The following is a 12389-nucleotide window of genomic DNA, read 5'->3' on the forward strand; positions in this document are numbered from 1 at the left end:
ATCCCTCTCTTTCTGACTCATTTCACTTAATATGATACTTTCCATGTAGTACCACTTGTATGTAAATTTCATGACTTCATCTTTTCTAACAGCTACGTAGTACTCCATTGTGTAGATGTACCAAAGTTTCTTTAACCAGTTATCTGTTCTCGGGCACTCAGGTTTTTTCCAGATGCTGGCCATTGTAAAGAGTGCTGCAATGAACAAACAAGTGCAGATGTCACTTCTACTATACGTTTTTGCCTCTCTGGGATTCCCAGGAGTGGTATTGTTGGGTCATATGGGAGCTCAAATCAGTGCAGTGTGAGGAGTGGAGAGAGTGATATATTTTTTAATAATTTAAGATTATATTTATCATATCTACTTTTTTGTGTGGGCTGGAACGATAGCACAGTGGTAGGACGTTTGCCTTGCATGCGGCTGGCCCAACCTGCCGAGCTTGGTTTGATTCCTCCGCGATTCCCCCGCCCCTCTCAGAAAGTCCAGCAAGCTACCTAGAGTATCTCGCCCTCACGGCAAAAGCCTGGCAAGCTACCCATGAAGTATTCGATATACCAAACACAATAACAACGAGTCTTACAATGGATACATTAATGGGCCCGTTAGAGGAAATTGATGAACAATGGGAGGACTGTGCAGTGCAGTGCAGCTAACCTGGTTTCGATTCCTCCACCCCTCTTGTAGAGCACAGAGAATCTACTGAGAGTATCCCGCCTCTATGGCAAAGCTTGGCAAGCTATCCATGATGTATTCGATATGCCAAAATCAGTAAAAACAAGTCTCAAAATGGAGACGTTACTGGTGTCCACTTGAGCAAATCGATGGACAACGGGAGGACATTGCTACAGTGCTACAGGCTAGAGAATAGAACAAGCAGTTGCTTTTCATCTCTCCATAAGTTTGAGTCACCAACACCACATTTGTTCCCCATTTCAACCCTAAGGGGAACTTCGGAGCAGTAAACCAAACTGAGAAAAAACAAATGTGAAAAAAATAAAGTAAAATTATAAATAAATATTGGATTGGTATCACTTAAGTTGGAACACTCATGCTTAGTAACTGCAAGGATATGAGTTTGATCCTGGTACTGCATGGTCCCCAAAAGTACCAGTGGTGGTCTCTATTAAAAATATTGTAAAATAGTTTTAAATTTACTGTGAACAACTTTTAGTGTGTACAGAGATAAATTTTATTTTAAGAAAAAAACTGGTGTAAATTTCTTTCTAACTGGAAAATAACAAAAAACAAAAATCCAGCAACAACAAAAAACAGTCCCAGCAGTTTTTTTCATTTATAATTGATTTTATTGCATAGTTTTTTATGTTTAAATTTTTCTTATATAAAATTTCTCTGTCATTATAAATTAATATATATCAAATACCTAACAAATACTCTGAAGTATTGTGTAATGTCACATATTTGTTTAGCAGATTTCTATGCTATGTATATTAATTTAAATTCTTCTATTTCATACAATTTTGGCAGACCTAACGTTGTAAGTTTAACAGTTGAAACTATGGTTACACCTCTTCCTAATGTAACCCCTGTTATTCTGTGGTGGCAATATGATTTGGGCAATTTTTAACTCTCAAAAGTGTCTTTCTTTGGATCCCACGTAATAGTCTACCGAATCAACTTGCAAAAATGATCTAAGGGAGAAAGAAGGCCATTTGACATTTAGTATCTATAATTCTTGCAGAGGCAAAGAAAAACATCACTTAATCACTTATCACTTAATCCCCGTTATTCATCGATTTATTCGAGCGGGGGCCAGTAATGTCTCCATTCATCCCGGTTGCGTGCTAGCGTAGCCCAATGGTATCTGTTCGTTCTAGGAACATGCAGAGCCTCAAACCGATCATTTAGGGTCTTGACGAAGAAGTCTGACCATCTTATAGGTGGGCGTCCACGTGATCTTTTGATGTCCCGTGGAATCCAATCAGTAATGGCTCTAGTCCAGCGGTTGTCTGTAAACCGCATTACGTGTCCAGCCCATCTGATTTTTGATGTCTTGGCAAATGAGACAGCGTCCCTGATTCTTGAGCGTTGAAGAAGATCAGAACTCCGGATTTTATCTCTCATTTGAGTGAATCGTGATATTTCAAGCATAGTTCTTTCGATTCCTTTTTGAGAAACCCGAATAGCATTCTCATCCGTTTTCGTAGGGTCCAGGTCTCTGAGGCATATGTTAATGCAGGAAAAACATAAAGAAAAACATACGAGACTTAATTTTGAGAATAAGAAAATACTATTTCCCAATATTGATATTGGATATTAGAAATTATTCCTTCTTTTCCTTGTTCTTCTTATCTATGATACTCACTCCCTCCTCTTTATCTCTGTTTTCCTTCATAATTGATCTTTAAATAAATGTATTCCATTCTAAAAAGGTAAAATATATTTTCTTCTTCTTTCACTGTCTTTGTTTTTTTTTTTTTGTTTGTTTGTTTCCTTTCACTAAGTTTTTTCTTTCTTTGTTTTTGTTTTTTGCTTTTTGGGCCATACCTGGCAATGCTCAAAGGTTCTACTGACTCTCTACTCAGGAAGCACTCCTGGTGATGTTTGGGGGACCCCATAGTATGCCAGGGATATAATCCATGTTGATGTCATGCAAAGTAGACACTTTCCACCTACCGAGGTCACCAGTTTCCCCCCACGAGCAGCTCTCCAGCACAGCCACGGCCCCAGAAGCACAAGGACTTAATGCAGAAAACCAGCAGCTTGGAGCAGAAAACCGAACGAACTATGTGTTAATCCAGGCCATCATGCCTGCCCGGAGGGGAAAGGGTGTTGCTCAATTCGCCCTCTCCTCTCTGGAAAGAAAGATGGTGGCCGCATGGGAGCCTTGTGGAGAGCAGGTCTGAGCAGGGGGTGGGGGCGCACCTGAAAACTCATGGGACGGGGGGCGTTCCGGCCCGTCCTTCACACCCTACCGAGGTCACCAGTTGCCCCCCACGAGCGGCTCTCCGGCATGGCCATGACTCCAGAGCACAGAAACCAATCTCTTAATTATCTGACTCTCAGTAGAAATAATTCCAGGATTAATAAGTAAAATAGCAGAAATCCAAAACCGCGCGGCCGCTATGGCAGCCGCAAGACATCATTTAATTCTTGAACCCAGCTATAGAAACCAAATCATTTCACAATGCTTTTTGAGCATGGCTAAGTTGGAGGAGGGGTAGAGTCTAAATAATAATGGTGCAACTTTTATCGAAACAATGAAGCTAGTCAAAGTAGATAGAGTGTTAACTAGAATTCATCTGCCCCACAGGCTTTGGGGGGGTGGGGGTTTATTGGGGGTTCTTCGTGGTGAAAAATAAGTATTGGTAAAGGGAAATGTGATTGATATTTGCATGACCGAGACCTAAACCTGAAAGCTTTATAACTTTTCCCACAGCGATTCAATAAATAAATAAAAATAAAATAAAATAAAGAAATAAAAACAAACAAAAAAAACTAGACACTTCCCTCTGTGGTATGTCTTCAGCCCTATAGTTTTTTATTTTTATTTTTTATTTATTTTTATTTTTATTTATTTATTGAATCACTGTGGGAAAAGTTACAAAGCTTTCAGGTTTAAGTCTCGGTCATGCAATGATCAAACACATTTCCCTTCACCAGTACTTATTTTTCACCACCAAGAACCCCAATATACCCCGCCTGCCATCCCTCCCAATGCCTGTGAGGCAGGCGAATTCTAATTAGCACTCTATCTATTTTGATTAGACTGATTGTTTCGACAAAAGATACACCATTATTGTTTAGAGTTTACACCCCAAAATCAGACCTGCTGAAAAGACATTGCAAAATAATTTGTTTTCTGCAGCTAGTTACAAGAACCAAATGATGTCACGTGGCTGCTGTTGTGGCTGCACAATTTTGGATTTCTGATATTTTACTTATAAGCCTGGAAGTATTTCTGCCGAGAGCAAGATAATTATGAGACTGGTTTCTATGGCTCTGGAGGCATGGTGCCTTGGATTAAGGCATAGTCCATTCACTTTTTGTGAGATTGGAACTTATTATAGTTTTAAGTCCTTGTGACTCTGGAGCCTTGGTTGTGCCAGAGAGCTGCTCGTGGGGGGACCTAGTTTTTTCTTTTTAACACTCAACTTTTCTATGAAGAATTGATGTACTGAAAAATGACATATTCTGTTCTAGTCTTTTGAATGATCTTAATTCTATTCAATTAAAATATCTACATAGAACTTTAATAAACTGTGTAAAAACAGAAAGAAATCAAAGAAAATGTAGTAATTAATATGCAGCTTTAGAAGTAATATAAGATTTATACTATTACATGGGGACCTATTTATCTATTTATTTTAATTTGGGAGGAGCTGGAGCGATAGCACAGTGGTAGGGCAATTTGCCTTGCACGCGGCTGACATGGCCACTGGAGTTTGATTCCTCCGCCCCTATTGGAGAGCCCAGCAAGCTACCGAGAGTATATCGCCCGCACAGCAAAGCCTGGCAAGTTCCTCATGACGTATTCGATATGCCAAACACAGTGACAAGAAGTCTAACAATGGAGACGTTACTGGGCCTGCTCAAGCACACTCAAGCAAATCGATGAACAACGGGAGAACAGTGCTAGAGTGCTAGAGTGCTACAGAATTTGGGAGGTCCTATCTCTTTGACCCACATTTGCTTCAAATGCAATTAAAAGATATTCCAATCCCATGCTAAGATATTGTAAAATTCCTTTTATAAAAATTTCTGAATATTAAATATATAATTATGAGAGTAAACTAAAAGTCATGTATTTTCCAATTTATAAGTTGTAAGAAAAAAAAGTAGCAACATATACCAACAAATTTATTCTCGGTAGATGCTTTATTTGTGTTTAATATGTTGTTGTAGTTGTTTGTTACCAATTGTTGGAATTGTTTGTTACCAGGATTAATAAAATGTGTTGCAAATTATTTACAACACTACCATCTTTAAGGGGCGAAACACATGAATGACTTAAAAACAGTTCCCTGGTATTGTATATTGGTTTGCACCTGTTTAAAAGTGATATTCTGCCTAATGCTTTGGAAAAACAAGTTAGGAGGAATGTAATTTAAATAAATGAATACAAAATGTGAGTATTTAATTTAAAAAAAATACTGAAATTGCTGCTTTTGGTTTTTCTGTTCTGTTCTCTTCTTGTCTGTACCTGCAAAGACCCCTGTGGTTTAAATAACCAGTGTGTCTACACTAATAAAAATCCCATTAAATTAAATGGCCAGCAGGCATGTAGAATGTCCTGTCGCAATTTCAGAAGACAGTTTGTTACCAGACACCCCGCTATGAACATTTTTATTTTATCAGGGTTTAGCAAAACATTTATAAAAATCTATTTATTTCCATTTTAAAAGTTTAGAGGATCCTAAAAATGGTGACTTTATCATTTTATTTTCTCTTCTGAGAATAAAATGGTTGGGTAAATTCCACATTAGGCACTATGTAAAATACCCTATAGCAAATGTGTATAATCAACACAATCGGTCAGTAATTTTCATTCCCTCGACTATTATTTCTTTCTTCCATTTGTGAGCAATAAAGAGGCAATTCAAAGCATATTTCATTATAGGAAAGTGTTTACAGAACATATTGTACCTGTGTTATGACAAATAATTTCAGATATAAAGAACTACGTTTTTTTCTTGCAAATGTTCTGTTCTTTGCTTTAGCTCTCTTATTTTGAAAATTGAATGTGAGACCACTTTTTGTGAGATTGGAACGTATTATAGTTTAAAGTAAAACTGTATACACGTGATAATTGATAGAAAACAGTTTAGAACACTGAATGTAGAAAGAGAAAGAGAAATGTATGAAACTTCAAAAACAAAAAGACAAAACACAGTCTAAGAGAAACAAACGGCACCTATGAAATCAGAGAATCAAATCCTTTTTGTAATTGGGAAAATATATGCTGAGTTTTGTATCATTTTAGGAAAAAAGCACTGAATAACTTTCTGTTTCTATGTTCTCAAAAGACAAGACTCGAAATGGAATCCAGATAAGGCAATATAGAAAATACAAAAGTCAAAGAGATACTAGAAATGTTCAGAAACAAACAGGGGGATAACCCTGCTAATCTAAAATCTCCATGAAAAGTATTTGCCGTGGTCAGAATTGGGTGGGAAATATGTGTTATTTAGTAAAGGACAATGAAATCAACACAGACACCAGAATCTTAGCATAGAATAAATATTCTGAAAACTGAAAAGAGAAGCCCTTGCTCTTATAGACTCAAATGACAGCTGACAGTATGGAAAATTCTTCAGACTTAGGGCAAAGTAATGGATTACGGTTCAAGACAATTGAATAATTATTAATAGTTGCAAAAAATAATCACAGCATAACAATTACAATATTTATTGTATATGCTCAAATCAATTTTATGTGCAAAAACATTAGATTATATTTATAGTATTTGACTAATAGTGTAGAAGAGGATATTTCAATTGTATAGTCACCATCACGACCACCCTGTTGTTCGTCGATTGCCTCGAGCAGGTGCCAGTAACGTCTTCTTCGTCCTAGCCCTGAGATTTTTTTTAAAAGTGCCATATTCAAGGCTTTTTCAGGGTTAGGAGAATGAGACCCATCATTGTTACTGGTATTTGGCATATTGGGTATACCACGGGGAGTTTGCCAGACTCTGCCGTGTGGTAGGTTACATTTGGTAGCCTGCCAGTTTGTCCAAAGTAGGAATGAGATGATAAGATGATAAGATGGCATTCGCGGCCACACGCTTCCGGGAGCTGAGTGTGATAATCTCTGGATCCTGGCCATTGTTGGAGTTACACAGCAGTTGGTGGGTGTAACTGTCTAGTTACTGGCAGGTCCAGTCCCAAACCGTGCAGGCTTGGAGATCTCAGCCCCGGTTCCCACACACCTGGGTTCCTCTGCCAGTTCTTTTATGTGTGAGGCTCATCCAAGTGTGTGGAGAGTGGTCCCAGCATGGCCTTGGCTGGGCCCCGGAGGTCTTCAGCTGTTGGGCCCTGGTGGAGACAGTCAGGCACAGGGTAGGAGACTCTGCCTTGTTCTCTCCCAATTGTATAGTAATAATTATAATATTTCACTGAATTCTGTGGCAATCACTTAAATACAGAATCACATAGAAATAAAGCTATGTTGAATGAGTCATTTTTGTTATGAACCAATTAGAAATCAAGTGGATGAAAATACTGTGTGAAAATTATTTTACCCATAAGGAAAGCAACATTAGTAAGTCCAAAACTTGAAAAACTAGATAAACTACCAAAACCTGGAAATAAAACTAAGAACATACTGAGGTATCATTTTTTAAGTTTCATTCAGTTTTAGATTGCTCGAAGAACTTATTATATTTCAATGTTGTATGTTTGATCATTTTTACATACAGATTTTTAATGCAATCTTTCACTAATGACTGTGGACACTAAGGTTTTATTTACAACTTAATATTTTCAAGTACAAAACCAATATTCCTTTTCTTAGGATAAAACACTGTACTTTTATAGGCCTGTTTAGATTTTTTACCCTTTACATTTTTTAATTTTCTTCACTCTTACTAAATTTTACACGTGTAGTTTTAGCCTATTTCATAAAAACTTTATTAGCACAAATCTTTTTAAAAAGTTTTACTTATGACAGAGAAGACATGAAAATTACCACAATAAGATCCAATTTCAAAATAAAACTGAATGCAATGTATTTTATATGTCAAAGTTGAAAAATTACATAGAGAATAAGAATTCTATTATTGTACATGATTAGAATTCATTTACGTAGGTTAAAATCATAGACCAATCAATCATTGTTCTTTTTGATTTTATTGATTTATTTACTGATAATTTTATCTGCCATTACTTTAAAAACAGAGGACGCAATATGAAATAATTTTTTCATATTCCTGCCAAGGGTGCATGTTTGAGGGAGTGGGGAGGAACTTGGGGACATTGCTGGAGATAGAGGCACACTGGTTGTGGAATTGGTGTTGGAACATAGTACACCTAAAACAAATCTATCATGAAGTTTTATAAATCATAATGTCTTAATGAAATCATTTAAAAATAACTTTTGACTTTTCAAATATGTTCTAGTTACATATTCTGCCACTTACATGATCCAAAACTATCATTAATTCACTTCATTGCTTTGGGTAAGAGATTTAGCGCTTATCAGTGGCTTCTACTTTTGAAAATGGTATCATATTTCCTGAAAATAACTTTGGAACCCACTGAAATAAAATTAAACATCAATGTTGTGTAGAGAAATCCAGTAAGAAATAAGTGGAACATGAAGAAATTAATCTGTAGGTTTTCATAAGGTGCCATCACACACAGATGAGTATCATTACACAATGGATAGTGGCCCTCCAGTATTTTCTAAAGCTCACTGAATTTTTCACTCTCTTTACAAACGTCAGATTTACTGGGAAATATCATCCCCACTCTGCTTAATTCTGTCAAAATAGTTACTTTCATTTAATCTCATGGAACCCTTTTCATGTCTGGCCATTATCTGATCTTCAGCCATGCCATCTATTCCTTCTTTGAATTTAAGGCTCAGAAATAAAGATAAGAACATTTCTCTCACACTGCATTACATGAATCTCATTAGTACGGTACAAAAGCTCGAAACCAAACCAAAAACAAAAACATATTACTGACATGTCACCAGCTCTTAAAAGATTAACATAAAAAGGGAAAAGCTGTGTTAAGAATATTTGATTTACAAAAATGTATTGAATCAATTATCAAGACCATAATTTGGGGTCTATAAAGGATTTTGGTTTGTTTGCTACAAACATAAGTATCACATTTATAGCAGCATTAAAATTTTTTATTTTGTTGTATGTTTATTACAACTTACCAACACCAAAATGTTGAAGACCCTCCACTGATCTTCTTATTACTCTTAGTCTGCCTCTTCATTCCTCTTACCTGCTCTCCACCTGGTTGGTAATTATAGTTTTGTAATCCAAAACAAAAGGATTGCTATCAACTGATATTGCTATTTTAATTATATCTCTATAAATTATAGATTAATGAATTAATCAATTCTTTATCTTTTCCCCCTCTGTTTCATTTTGTTTGGCATGATAATTTCTGTACTGTGTGTTCTTTCAACACATGTACGCTAGCATTGGAAGCATCCATTGAGGACCTGATGGTACAAGCACAGAAGATCAAGTACAACATCATTGGTCTAACTGAGACAAGAAGGCATCAATCACATCACACCATTTTTGACACTGGAGAAGAACTGTTCCTTGGAACATGTGACAATAGAAGCATCGGTGGTGTCAGTGTCCTTGTCAACATGAACTTGGCCGTGAGCATTGATTCATTTGAATGCCTACAACCCAAATTAGACAATTATGCTTGAATAAATGTGTCTCACTGCAGGCAGTTTCTATCTTCGTTGTCTACACACCAACATCAAACTATGATGAAGAAGAAATTGAGAAGTTCTATGTGGAGCTGGAGAAGTTCTATAAAGAAGACCACACCTTTTACAAGATTGCTGTTGGTGATTTTAATGCCAAGATAGGACCAAGAAGATCAGCAGAAGAAAGCCACGTTGGGACCCATGGCCTAGAATGGAACGAACAGGGTGAGAGACTGTCTGAGTTCATCATGTTGAACTAAACTGTCCATGCTAACTCACAATTCCAGAAGGCCGAATTGAAATGTTGGACATGGGAGTCTCCTGGTGGACAGTTCCACAACGAAACTGACCACATCATATTCAATCAATGGTTTTGCCTGACTGATGTCACTGTTGTCCCAAAATTCCAAATGAGATTGGACCACCATCTCCTTCATGCAAAATTCTAATTCATGGAGCAGGGAGAAAGGACTGCAAAGTTTGAGAAGAGAACTTCCAGAACAACCACCAACTGGGAGCACTTTGACACTTCTGTGGCAATATGGGAAGATGTCATCCTTGACAAAATCAATGAGAAATACGATCGACTCATTCAGCACCTCCATGGCTGCACTAAGAATGCCGAGAGTGGGAAAGCCACAAACAGAAGCCTGTCTTCAGAAACTCTTGAGCTCACTCACCAAGGTGGTGTGGAGCGAGCTCAAGCAATCACAAGCTAATGTCAGAGCTTCAAAGCTATACAGAGAAGCTATAAAGGAAGACCTCATAGAGAGAAGAGCAGCAGTACTGGCAGATGCAGCAGAAGCCAGGAAAAGTATTCACAATGCTTGCCTGTAATTTACTAAGTACAAGACCAAAATGACTGCCCTCCGATGTCCTGATGGATCTATCTCATCTTCCAGAAGGGCAAAGGAGAAGATTATCTATGACTTTTACTTGGATCTCTTCGATAGCCATGTCCACCTCGCCACATACCAAATTCTGCAGGATGGATATGCTGTTCCCAATGTTCTCCCTTCCAAAATCTGACATGCCATTTCATCTGTAAAGAAGCATCCAGCACCCGGTCCAAACAAGGTTAGACCCAAACATCTGAAGAATCTGCCACCAGTACTCGTCAATACACTGGCTTAGCTCTTCACATGCTACCTGTCTGAATGCAAGTTTCTGTCCCAATGGAAAACTAGCAGACCTGTTCTGTTGTACAAGAACAGACACATCCATGACATTGGCAACTATCTCCCGATCTGCCTGTTGTCTGTCATCTACAAGCTGTTCACTCGAGTCAACCTGAATAGGATTGGCAGAAGACTAGATGAAGGACAACCATACGAGCAAGCCAGGTTCTGAAAAGGATTCAGCACGGTCAACCATATCCACATGATAACCAAGCTTATTGAGGTTTCTCGGGAGTTCAAGATGCCTCTTTGTCTAATGTTCATTGATTCAAAGAAGGCCTTTGATTCTTTTAAGACTGAAGAAGTCTTCAAGGCCCTAGCCAAACAGGGTGTTCAAACTCAATACATCAGAATCCTTCGAGAGTTGTATTACGAATTCACCACCAGGATCTCACCATTCTACAAGGAACTCATCATCCATGTCAAGAGAGGGTTTCCATTTCACTGAAACTCTTCAGTGCCACCCCCGAGAACATCATGCGATGACTGGAATGGGAAGAAATGGTAGTGAAGATAGACGGCCGGCAACTACACCACCTCCGCTTCACTGAGGTCATCGTTCTAATAACACCAAACATTAGCCAAGCAGCACAAATGCTGGCCAACCTCGACTGTAAGTGTGGAAAGGTCGTACTGCAATGGAATTGCAAGAAGACAATATTCATAAAAAATGTACTAGTCCCTGACATTCCATTTACTCTCAATATAGGAACATCTCCGAATGTAGCAGCTATGTATACCTGGGTTAAGAACTCAACATGAGGAATGACTTGGTGCCAGAGCTGTCCAAGCAGAAGAGAGTGGCATGGAACTTCTTTAAGAGCCTCAAAGAAGTTGTTAAAAAGGATGAAGGGCCTCTGGCTCCCGGCACATCCTTTTGACTCCACTGTTCTTCCTGAACTAACATATGCCTCCGAGACTTGGGCCCTATGAAAACAGGATGAGAATGTATTCCAAAGAGGAATCAAAAGAGCTATGCTTGGAATATCACATTTCACTCAAGTGAGAGTAGGAATCCAGAGTTCCGACCTCTGTCTACAATCAACACTCAGGGATGCTGTCTCATTTGCCAAGGCATGGAAAATCAGATGGACTGGACACGTAATGTGATTTGGAGACCACCAGTGGTCTACAGCTGTTACTGACTGAATTCCACAGGATGTTAAATGGACATAAGACCGCCCACCTATGAGATGTCAGACTTCTTCTTCAAATCCCTGAACAAATGGTTTGAGGCTCTTCACGTTTCTCGAGCGAGTAGATGCCACTGGGCTACAATAGCACACGACAGGGACGAATGGAGATGTTGCTGGCACCCACTTGAGCAAATAAAAAATTAACGGGATGACAAGTGATACAAGTGATGATACTCTCCAGTTCTACCCAAGGGATGTAAATGACACGATTTTCTCTTTTCTTGGAGCTGCATAGTATTTCATTGTATACTTAAACCAAACATCCTGGCTATTGTACAGCAATGAACACAGGTGTGCATAGATTATTTAAAATTATTGCTTTGTGTTTAAGTGGTAGATGATAAGAAGTGGAATTTGTAGGAATGACCATATTTCTCCTGAATATTAACAAATGTCTCATTGTCATAATAATGGTTTTAATTATATATAAACCATGCTATATAAATTTTTGTGGAAATCATAAAGTTCATGAAGTCATATAAAATTTTATAATTTTAAGTAGCAAGCATTTATAATTATAATATATTAAAGGGTATGGCTTAGGCCTACTTTGATAACCTAGCTTAGAATAGTAATTAGCGTGATGTAGGTCTCAAGAACAGTGAGTCCAGAAGTCTGTGATGATGTAATTACTTTTACCAATAAC

Source organism: Sorex fumeus, unplaced genomic scaffold (genome assembly GCF_029834395.1).
Source record: "Sorex fumeus unplaced genomic scaffold, SorFum_2.1 ptg000037l, whole genome shotgun sequence".
NCBI lineage: Eukaryota > Metazoa > Chordata > Mammalia > Eulipotyphla > Soricidae > Sorex > Sorex fumeus.